Below are 12104 nucleotides of genomic sequence, written 5' to 3' on the forward strand. Positions count from 1 at the left end.
CTCCCCAATTCCCACTGCAAAGACTAAACTGGAATGATCCACTCACTTACATTCTATTAATCTTGTACTGTTGCTAAGTCCTTCAGGAAAAATCATAATCACAATCATAATCCTCACTTCCCAAACTGCTCCTCCCCCAGCCGTCCTCATCTCAGCCACAGCACCACCAGCCACCCCAGCTTGCACACCTAAAATCCAGAAGTTAACATTGATTCATCTCCTTCCTTCATCTCCAAGATGAAATCCATCTGCGAGTGCTTTAGATCCCATCTCCAAAACATATGCCAGCATTCAACCACTTGTCACCACCTCCACTGCTAACAGTAGAGTCCAAGCCACCATTACCTCTCCCTTGAAATGCGTCCATCACTTCTCAGATGGCCTTTCTGATTCCACTCTTGCCTCACTCCACAAATACCTTCCCCACCCAGCAGCCAACATGATCTTTTTAAAACATCATTGCCCTGTCTGAAACCTTCCAATGGCTTCCTACCACCATTGGAACTGAAGTCACTATCCTTGCCTTGACTTATAGAGCCCTAACCAACCTCACCTCTGCCTCCCTCAGGTGTCTCAGCTCATCCCACTCTTCACCTTGTCACACTGGCCTTTCTCTCTTGAGAGCACCAGACTCATTGTTGACATAAGGTATTTGCATTAGCTTTGCCTTTGCCACAGAGGACTTACCCTTGATATCCAGTGCCTGGCTCCTCTGCTCATTCAGACCTCATCTTAAATGTCACTTCCTCAGAAAGGCCTCTCTGACAACCAGATCCACAGAAGCTCCCCAGTCCCTCCCTGTCACATCATCAATTTTATCTGCATAACACTCGGCCCTGGTATCTTGCTTATTTACACATTTGTTCCTGTTTGTCTTCTGCCACTGGAATGTAACCTTCGTGAGAAAAGGGACTTGGTTCACCACTGTACTCACTATCCATAAAATGTTGCCTGGCAAAAATTAGGCACTCAAAAAATGTTTGGTGAATGAATGCAGATTGGAAACACATACAAATTTATGGCTTACTATGTTTTCTGATCAGTAAAGTGGAGAATAATAATATTACCTAACTCACAGGATCATTATGCGGATCAAAGTGTACAAAGGGCTTAGAACAGTGTCTGGCACACTGTTTGCTCTCATTATTGTTTGTTAAATAAAAGAAAAAACAAAAAGGGTTACCACCCAGTAGAAAAAACCTTGCTAAAATAACCACATACTGACTCGTTAATTTCATTTAAAAAGTTTGTATTGGGCCAGCCCCAGTGGCCTAGTGGTTAAGTTCGACACGCTCTGCTTCGGTGGCCCGGGTTCGGTTCCCAGGTGCGGACCTACACCACTCGTCTGTCAGCGGCCGTGCTGTCATGGTGGCTCATATACAAAAGGAGGAAGATTGGCAGCAGATGTTAGCTCAGAGTGAATCCTCCTCAGCAAAAAGAGGAAGATTGGCAATGGATGTTAACTTAGGGCAAATCTTCCTCAGGAAAAAAAAAATTATGCATTAATTGCCTACTATCTTCCTGTTGCTATGAGTGGCAATGCAAATATAAAAAATAATATAGAGTTTCAGTGCTAGGAGAGCTGACATTTTATTAAAGACGACAGATTCATAAACAAAGATTTAAGGCATGTTATAAATACTATAATATAGATATGTGCAAAACGCATTGGGAACAATTACTACTGCAAGGAAAATCCAGGAAGCCTTCAGCAAAAAGATTACATTTGAGCTGGAGCTTTCTTCCACACTGAGGAAAGAAAAAGCATTCCAAGCAGAGGTAACAGCATTAGCAATCGCAGTCCATGCCTCTGTGCCCCTGCACCCCCATCCACCCCATTCATCCTCCCACCTATAAACCCAGTCCTACCCCTGCTCCAGTAATGAGGTGGCTCAGTGACATCGCCATGTGTCCAAGTTCGTAAGACACCAAGTGGAGCTAAGTTTCCCCTCTCTGGGCCACCTACTTATATCACATGAAGCAGGTATATGTGTGCCTGCCCTGGCTCCCAAGCACTGTCTACACAGCATGCTGGATCTCTGGGATCCATTTATCCCGCCATCTGACACATGAACAAATGAAAGCCTCCCTCATCCTACTCTGATAATAAATCAACATCATCAGTGAGCTGAGAATTGGTTAGTCCCTCCTTCTTTTGCACTCCCATGGGACTTCGTATTTCTGAAATCCTGTTTACCTGCCTGGGTCCTCTCTCAAACCGTATACTCCTTAACAGCCTCTTTCCACAATGCTTACTCTGCTCAGCAGCCAACAGCATCTTTTGACCATCCATGCCTTTGTAGCTTTATGACTGCACAGTGCCTGGCATTGACCAAGCCCTCAACAAATGTTTCATGAAGGAGCTAATGAATGAATGAACAAAAGGACCCACAAATGAATGAATGTAAGGCTGTAATATATGGACACATGCTTCATATTGTTATAAGTAATGCTATATTTACATATGCAAAGATATTGTCTATATGTTATCCCACATATCAATATTACTTCATGTGAAAGTTAGAAAATATTAGAAAGAATTTAATAAAGATACTATGGTATATGATATCTGAACATACTAAATACAAAAATAAACTATGTTAGCTATCTAGCTGTAGAGAGATGATAAATCTATGAAAGGAGAAAAAGCTAAGAGTTTATTTTTAATTAAAAGGAAAATTATTATTCTAACTATTATTGCTCTTGCAATGTATAGACAGTAGATATATAACCACCTGACACCATCACTAAGTAGGAAAAGAAAGCTCTGTTTTATTTTGTTCTGTTCAATTTCCTGCCTTGCTTTCAAAGGATGTTTCATAAAAGAGGAAATAACCGATAAAGTCAAAGTCAATGGGAAAAAAGCATATGTGTTTATATATCATGTGTTATTATCTACCAATCTGAAAAGTTGCAAGTAATCAGAAATTGTTGGCTTAAAATGACCTCGTTTTCTGATCAAGAGCCACTTCTCCCTGTACTGGCGGATTTCCACTGGTTTGCCCGAATTCTGTTTGCTTGCACTGGGTCTGACAGGCAAAGAACATGGCCAGCTGGTTTCCAGAGTAATACGCTCCCTGGTCTGAGGAAGGCCTGTGAGGTATGTCACAAGACAGCTGCCTCTATCTCCCCAACCAGCCAGAAATAAGCTGAGCAAAACAAAACCTTGAATAAAAAAACCTCGACTTTTCATGCAAGGACAAAAGGTGGCTATTAGGCATACCAGGAAGGTTCTTTTATAGCTGATAATTACATATAAATTGGGGACATATAATAAGAAAAAATCATTTCCCTCTTCATTTACTTAAAAATGTGATTTCTGCAGTCATTATATAATTACTGGTATTTTTCAGTAACATTATTAGGAATAAATGGGCTACTGTTTCTGAAATTATCATAAAGATAAAAATAATGAAACTTCTTTATTAGAACTGGTTGTTGAGTAGGTGGAAAGGGAAAATGGTCTGTTTCTCTAAAACAGCAAACTGAACTTTCTTCTATGGCAAAAGGACTCAATCTGCCATTTTTCACCTTTAAAAAAGTGATTCCTCCTGTTTCTCACATATTTTTTCAAGTCCTTCACCTTGCTTAAATTCCACCTTCAAACTTCCTGTTCTTCATTACTGCTGGCCTGTGAGGAAAGCTCCCCTAGGACCTAGAATCCCATAGCTTCATGCCCCTGGCCAACATGGTAGAAAAGAAAAGAACGGAACAGGAAGCACAGTCCTGTTTTTACTTTAGGCTACTCTGAGGGCTTAAGCAGAGTCATCCTCAACAAAAGTATAAAGCAGTCATTTGTCTTCTCACATCTTTCAACGTTTTTTCTTCCTCTGCCTTCTACCCTCTCAATAGTCTTCATTCTTGGAGATTCTCACATAAAAATCTGAATCAGGCCCCAGGTCTGCACATCATCTGTGCCAATGGGAACCTCCGTCCCTCATCCAAGCTGACAGTCCCATGTTCCATTTCCTACTACATGTCCCAGACCCAACCACGGAGAAAACAGGTGGTAAGCAGCTAACGATAAGTTAAACAAATTCCTGCTAATATGTTCATTAACGTGCAGGTCTTTTCTCCTCCATCCTCACTCCCAGGTAACATTGTAGCTTAACCCAGTTACAATTCATGAGTCTGCAGAAGGCCCCAAGAGAGAATAGCACTGTTGGGGGTGTCAGACACTATAGCTGAAGAAGAGGAAAATATTTTCATCAGGCCAACCTTTCACCTCTTGTCAGATCATACCACACAGACCTCAAAACTATGCCAGGGCATAAAGCTGACACTGTTGATAGTTGTCATTACTTTGAAAGTTTACAGCTTTCAGAGAGAAAGAGGAAGGGAGGAAATCTCCCTCTGAAACGCTGGTTCCAGGCTCTCTGTCAAAGCAGCATCAGAATTACAGCAGCCAAGTTACAGCTGTGCCAAGAACTTAGCCACGGCCGGGCTAAGGGGTGTGAACTGGCTAACGCCACCAGCTACGGAGACCTGCAGTATAAAAGGTAACAGAAGAAATGACAAATGCAGAAGGAATAGTAGAATTAGAATTAGAATAATTAGAATTAGAAAACCACTCTTTTGCATCCCTAAGGAAAGAATGGATCTAAGCAAGTTTCATCAGTGGCTGCCAAAACCGTTACCTGAAAAGATGACGACTACGCCTGAACCCAATATTCAATCTTAACGTCACTAAAAGTAGCACATGCACACATTACACGCCTCCTGATGTGATACAATTAGAAGTAAGTAGCATCACCTATGAAGTATTCTTGCCCCTCTCCCAAATAAAAACACGGAACCCTAATCTAATCAATCCTCTAAATGTAACTACCAGTTTACAGAAAATATGAGGAGTAATGTGTTAAACAACACGATGGGGAAATGATCAGGCAGAAGGCAGATTCAGAATACGGGAAGTTATAAAGAACAAAGGATCTGGTTTCTTGAACAAATAAAAGTGCGGGGCGGGGAGGGGAAGGAGAACCATTAAAAATGTAAAAGAGTTTTAGAAACATAAATCAAGGCAATCAGTGGACCTTGTTTAGATCCCAATTCAAACAAATTTAACTATAAAAAGACGTCTTTAAGACAATTGGAGAAATTTTAACATGGACTGAGTATTAGATAATATTAGGAGATGACAGTTGTCAGGTGTAAAGTATTAACAGGTGAACTGATTTGATGCTTGCAATTTTCTTTAAAATACTTAAGCAAAAGCAAAGTGAAACAGGATCGGTAAAACATCAGAAGGGTCATTGTACCATTCTCTCTACTTTGGGGAATTTTAGAAAACTCCCATAGCAAAATGTTTTTTACTGGTTTTGTTTGTTTGTTCGTTTGGGTTTTGGTTTTTTTTTTTTTTTTACAATAGTGTAGGACAGCCTTGCTGACTTTATTAGGTAGTCCTATCCCTCATGGTCGTTTTTTTAAGGCCTGATTTAATTCAGGAGATCCAGCTAATGGAAAGAAGAGACAGTTCTTTGCACAAATCATAGAGAAGATAAGTCAGCAACTTGGCCAGGTGTTTAGAAGCCGGCAGCACCAAGCAGAGGCGGGAGGGCTGGAGGGAGGGCTGTGTGAAATCTTTGGAGCTTCCACAACTGGCTTGACAAAGACGCCACTCCGAAGTTCCTCACCCCGTGTGCACAGACCTGCTGGCTGGTTTCCCACTCCTCGTTGCCAGCTGGCTGCAAGGGTCTAAGAGCCTGTGCCCCCGGCTCCCAGGAGCAGAGGGCAGGAAAAAAAGAGGCAGCTCTACTTGCAGATGGAGCCAACCATCTCTGAGCCAGCTGTCCTCCTCCTCCAAGAGCTCCACATGGAGAGGCCCAGAGGGCTGCCGGCTGATCGCTCCGAGCTGGCCAGCCTGGGGGACACTCACCACGATGGCACCAGCGGCCTGGGATCCCGTCGCTCTCTACCCAGCAGTGTACAATCCCACTGGACTGGGCAGATTTATGAAGTTATTTCATTTTTAAAAAGAATATATAAGTTAGGAAAATTTGAATGTATTGACTGGGTACTAGATATTAAGGAATGATTCATTTTGCTTGATACGATTACGATATTACAGTTATGGAGAAAAATGCTCTTGAAGCACACTAAATTATTAAGGGGTAATATGTCATGATAACTATAATGTACTTTAAAATACCTCAGCAGTGCAAAATACTGAAATGTTAACAATTACTAAATAATGTCACAGAAGTAGACTTGGTAAGCAAAATTTTAAAAGGCAATGTAGCTCATGTGAGAATATGCACAAGGCCAGCACAACTACATTCGTATTTTGCATATCACTTTCCAGTATTTATCTAAGGAAATATATATTCTTAAGTAAGTGCAAACATAACGAGCAATCATTTTTATTCAGTTTTCCTCACTTAGTATTTTCAGTTTTCCACTGTTTTATCGTAATTATTTTTAACATTATCTCATAATGCGCCATAATATTGATGCTCCCTAAATAACCGTACCTTAATTTTTAATATTTCATTGGGTTTTTTTTCTCAAGGGTTTAGTGCTGCAGTGAAAAACCACTTGCATATAACTTTACGCTTTTGTTAAATTGTTAAATTGTTTCTCTAGAATAAATCCTCAGAAATATGAGTTCTGAGCCTATATTACAGCAAAATTTTGCCACATTGCTGGACAAATGATTTTAGTGACATCAGTAAAATGTACTTGCATCAATTTTAGAATATTACCAGGATTTTCTTAGATTTTTATCTAATTTTTATATTTAAGGATATTTTAATGTGCATATCTTTGATTTCTATGAGAAAGAATATGTTTGCACAACTTTGTTTACCAGCAACTTGTTTAATTCTTATCATTTGCCATTTAGTTTTCAGAATCATGAAGCTTTCTCATAAATTTTAATGAGATATTTATATTCATTACTTTATATTGCTATTGCCTTCTATTATTGGCAAAACTACTATTTTTCTTAAACTATAATTGTTATCTGTATTTAATTTATATATTCAAATGCATCAGTCTTTTTTAGGCTGTATTTCTCAACAAGACAGAACACCTCTAAGATCATCTTGACCTAAAGTGCATTTGCCAATAGCCTGTTGATACAGGGTCATACTACTGATCACTTTGTAACTGTCCTGTCACCAATACACTTACCTCCTCACTCTCTCTCATTTTCCCCGACCCAGTCACAAAATCCTATCAATGTTACCTCCTAGATATTTAACTCTATCCTCTCTTTTCCATCCCTATTACCACCTGAAATGCTGAATGCAACTTCCTCCTAACTGGTCTTCCTCCCTTCGAAACAGTCCTCTTGCAATGCAAATAGCCTGTCAGTGCTGGTTTACGTCTTCCAGAGGCCCTCTCTTTACAGCCCCTGCACAACTCTGCGAAGTTGTCTTTTTCTCACAGAAGCAACTAGCCAACATGCTTTGAGTGTTTACCCTGTGCTAAAGCACTTTGCAAACATTACTTCCACTAATGCTCACAAGAGCCCTTTAAATACAATGCTGTGTTGTTCCCATTTTACAGACGAGGACACTGAGGCATACCGAGGTTAAGTTATTTGACCAAGTTCCCATAGCTGGGAAGATGCAGAGCCAGGATGCAAACTTGGCTCTACCTAACTCCAAAGTCAATGTACCCTCTTAACCATGGCACCACACTTCCTCAGAGAGAGATCCTCATCTCTCAGCAATACTGCTGGCCGCTCTACCCACCAGCGCCACCGCACCGCCTGGAATTTCTCATATACACCCATGCTGCTTCTCCACTCAGTCTCTTCGCTCATGCTAGCCTGTCTGTTGGAAATGTCCTTCCATCTCTCTTTACCCTTGACCTATATGACTCCTACCCCTCTTTTAAGACTCAGTTCAAGTGTCACCTCCTCTGGGAAGACTTTCCCCATAGAACTCCTTCCCTGCCCTTACCCTCTCCTTTCTCTGACTGAAGAGATACGTTTCCCCTAAGCTTATCTTCATTATTATACCCAGCACATCGTGTTATCAATTTCTATTCCTGTGTTTGCCTCCTCCACTAGACCACAGGCAGCTTGAGACAATCTTAATCATCCTGTACCCCCAACCAGTGCAGTGCCTGGCATGCAGCAGGCTCTCAGTGCTTCATCACAGTGTTCAGAAGAATGAAACATTCAAGAGGGTTTAATCAATTAATTCTTGAATATTTGTCGATTACCTATGTCTAAAGTATTATGTCTGGGATATTTTTAAAAGCAAACAGCGTAGTCCATGCCCAATATATGCATTTGACAAAATAAGTGAACAATGAGTATCACAGACCACCTGCTGTGGAAATTCAGAGGAGGAAAAGACCACCTTGGACTGGGACAGTCAGAGAAAGCTACAGGGAATAAGGGAGATTTTAAATGGGGGTTGAAAGATGAATAAGGCTCAGAAAGCAAAGCCATATAGCAATCATCTAAGTCTAAAGTTTGAACAAATGCCAAGGCTGGGGACCAGGGCTAGCAATGAAAGGCAAAGCTGAGAAGTTGATCTTCCTCTTGATCCTGAGCTCTCTCAGATCAGCTGTTCCCTTATCTGAGTGCAAGATGCCAGATTCAAGTTTTATTCCAGAACATTTAACCTTTCAGTGATGAGCATCTCACCTTAACTCTCAAACCATCTCTAGGACAGAAAATCATGGAAATGCTTCTAAATAAATTAAAAATCTAGAGATTGTTAGGTCATGAGATACACTAATAATGATAAAATGTCAGAAACATGTGCAACCCCACATAATGAATTCAACAACTATCCTAAGGTCATCGAGGTCTTCCTGCAAAATACGTGTCATTCTGTTTACATCAAACACAGAAAACTCATTTACAAGTGAATGTCATTTTCATCTTTGTTCCATGGCCAAGTGCATCTCATTTGCATTCGTTTGGTTCCCTACTGGAGTGCTTGCCACTATCCTACAGCTGGTGTGGGTTGTGCTCTGTACCTGCTACTTACCATAGGCCCACACTCCAGTCAGTCAGTTGCAGGTCTGAATCATCCAAAAGACGGTTTTATATAAGGTAATTTTAGATAACACATATCAGAGGGAAATCAAAATTTGATAGTAGTATTCATAGGAAAGAACTTTAAAAGTTCAAATGCATATGCAAGCAAACACACATTTTCCATGTTAGCCTAACATTAGGATTTCCATGTTGCCTGGCCCAGGGAAGTACAATTCTATAGCCAAGATCTCCCAAGGATTCTTTGCCAAATTCCCAAGAGAACAAAAGAATGAGACAGAGGCCGCATTGTTGTCTCCCTATTGCAGGAAATGGTCAAGAGCTAAAGGTGCTCTGAGTTTTCCAACCACAGAGAGAAGGAGTAAGTTGAGCAGTCAGCCAATCACCCATCTCCTCCAGGCTGGTCTGGCTCTGACACTGTCCTGGCCAGCTTGGAGTCATCACTGACCACCTCCCCACTGCAATCAAAGCACTGACACTTTCTGAAAAATCCCGGGACCCCACCTACAAAGTGACTTAGCACGAGTTACTCATTGAAACATCCTTTATAGAAAAAGACCGAATTGTCTATCAAGAGAACAATGGGGGGACGGCCCCGTGGCGGAGTGGTTAAGTTCACGGGCTCCCCTTCAGCGGCCCAGGGTTTCACTGGTTCGGATCCTGGGCGCAGACATGGCACCACTTGTCAGACCACACTGAGGTGGTGTCTTGCATGCCACAACTAGAAGGACCCACAACTAAAAAATATACAACTATGTACTGTGGGGATTTGGGGGAAAAAAGCAGGGGGAAAAAAAAGATTGACAAAAAAGAAAAAAGAGAACATTTGGTTAAATAATGTCTGTATGTCTACACAACAGAATACCATGAAGCAGAAAGAAGAAAAGGATGAGAAAGTTCTCTTTGGACTGCTGTGGAAAGACCTCCAGAGTATATTATTTAAAAAAAAAAAAAAGACATAAGATACAGAAAAAAAAAAATCTTTAACCTAAGAAAGGAAGGAAAATAAGAATATATTTGGGTGTTTATACTTATGAAAAGAAACACTGAAAGTATACAAGAAATTAAAATAAATGGTTACAAAATACAGATCCAGATTTTGTAGGTTCTAAAATTCATAGGATGGGGGGGGGGGGGGGGGTGTGGGGCCGCTGTAAGAAAAATAAGGCAAAATTCAGCACAAGTCTTGGAAGGAATTCATGCCAGTAAGCTTCACAATAAATCTACCTCTGTAATTACCTCTGCGAGGACAGGAGTGTACAGAAATCCGGTGGGACGAAGACTCCTAAACATAAACCTATTTATACAGTTTTTGTCTTTGAACATCTGATCATATTACCTATTTAAAAAGCAAAATTAACTTTTTAAATAATGCCTATATCCAGGCTCCAGTCATTCAAAGTCTTGCTCCTCCACCACCTCCTTCATTCTATCCCAAACTTCTTGTTCTAGTTTCGTTCCATTCTGCTGCCTTGTATCTATTGGGATCCTGCCTCAGCCTGGCTCTTTCCAGATGATAATATGCCTGGCATTCTATTTGGATTTTGCTTCTGTGTTTCTCTTCTTCTGATGACCCTTGGTTCCACTATCAGCAGAGCAGCCTCAGGCCAGTTTAGCCCACCCCTGCATGCAGCCTGACCCAGACTCCTGGGAATCCACCTGTTACATGAAAAAAGAGTTTGAAAATTGACTGAACTGCACCACAGGTGATCAATCCCGAGGGATGCTAGGAGACTGGAGAAAAATTTTAGGTTCTAAGTTGCGAACTGGGTGATTCTCTGGCAGTGTACAGTTAGTCTTGAAATTCTCAACCAAATCTAAGAATCATACCTTCCTTTCCAGGGTCCTCAGGACCACAGGTGGGCCACTCTAGACTCACCCCCATATACACATCTTTGTGTTTAATAAGACCAAACCGGACTAGACTGAACTGAATCCGGCCCTATAAGGATCTACCAGAACTTAAGTAATTTCAAGTATATAACAAGCCAAAGATTAATTTAACTGATTTAACTCTGGTTCCAGCTGAAAAAGCCTGGGAACACACTGACCTCTCAGCTTGCCTCATCAGTGTCCTGTAACACATTCACTGGATCCAGTTATAAAGGATTCAAACCAAATTTCTGGACACTTCTTACGTCAGACGACAGTGTTTTAAAGAGGACGCATAGCATGTTGAGAGTGAGGCTGTGGGGATATTTCTAGCTGGCTGTACAACATAAGCTTCTCTTCCCTTATCTGTAAAATAGGTCATTATTAAGATTAAATGGGATAATGAAGATTTAATAAAGTGAGTTCTATCAAAAAAAAATCCTTAAGGGAAAGCTTTTTTTTTTTTTTTGCTCACTTTATGATGAGAATATTGGCCAATATGAATATCATGAAGTCCCAAACTACCAATTCAGGACAATAATACACAAACTGATTTTGGAAACAAACACAGGGCACAGTATACGTACAAACAGCTATAGATGGCAAAGCCAGTACCCTGAGACCACATGTCAGCACTCTAGCTTTAAATAATTCAGAAAGCCTATCCTACAAATCCCCTAATGTATTTTCTTTTCTCTATGTCTTCTTGGTTGCAAAGGCATTTCTTTCTTCAGCTTTCTGAAAATCACAAATAAGCTTATAAAATGCGACATCCTGCATTGATTCATTTCTCATTGGGTTGACTTTTAGCATACCTGAAAGCACTTTGTTGCTCACAGATGTTTTCTGCTATGGTCCAATGCACTCAAGTTAGCTTAAACCTGACCTGGTCATGTCTCCATTTACCTTAAGGTGATAATTTGGGAATCAACTGCTCAGTGTCAAGTACAGAATCTTATCTTTCTGCCGGTTGTCAGGGATTAAAAAAAAAAAATTAAAAACTATCTTTGACTTTCACTATGTTCTTATGTAAAGCCATCTGCTAGTGCATCTCTCTTCACTATATCTTCCGTCACATAAGACATTTCCACCGAAGGCTTTCTACTCAAATCACTGGAATTCAATGTCTCCCATTCAAATATAACTTGCCATGGAAGGTTGGATTTTAAGTCATTTTCTATTTAAAGTAACTTCCAGGAACATCTCTGTACTGCCAACATTAAAAATAAGAAATGTGTATTTGCAACCATTTCCTACAGGACTGAATTACACA

The sequence above is a fragment of the Equus quagga genome, chromosome 11 (assembly GCF_021613505.1).
Source record: "Equus quagga isolate Etosha38 chromosome 11, UCLA_HA_Equagga_1.0, whole genome shotgun sequence".
Lineage (NCBI taxonomy): Eukaryota > Metazoa > Chordata > Mammalia > Perissodactyla > Equidae > Equus > Equus quagga.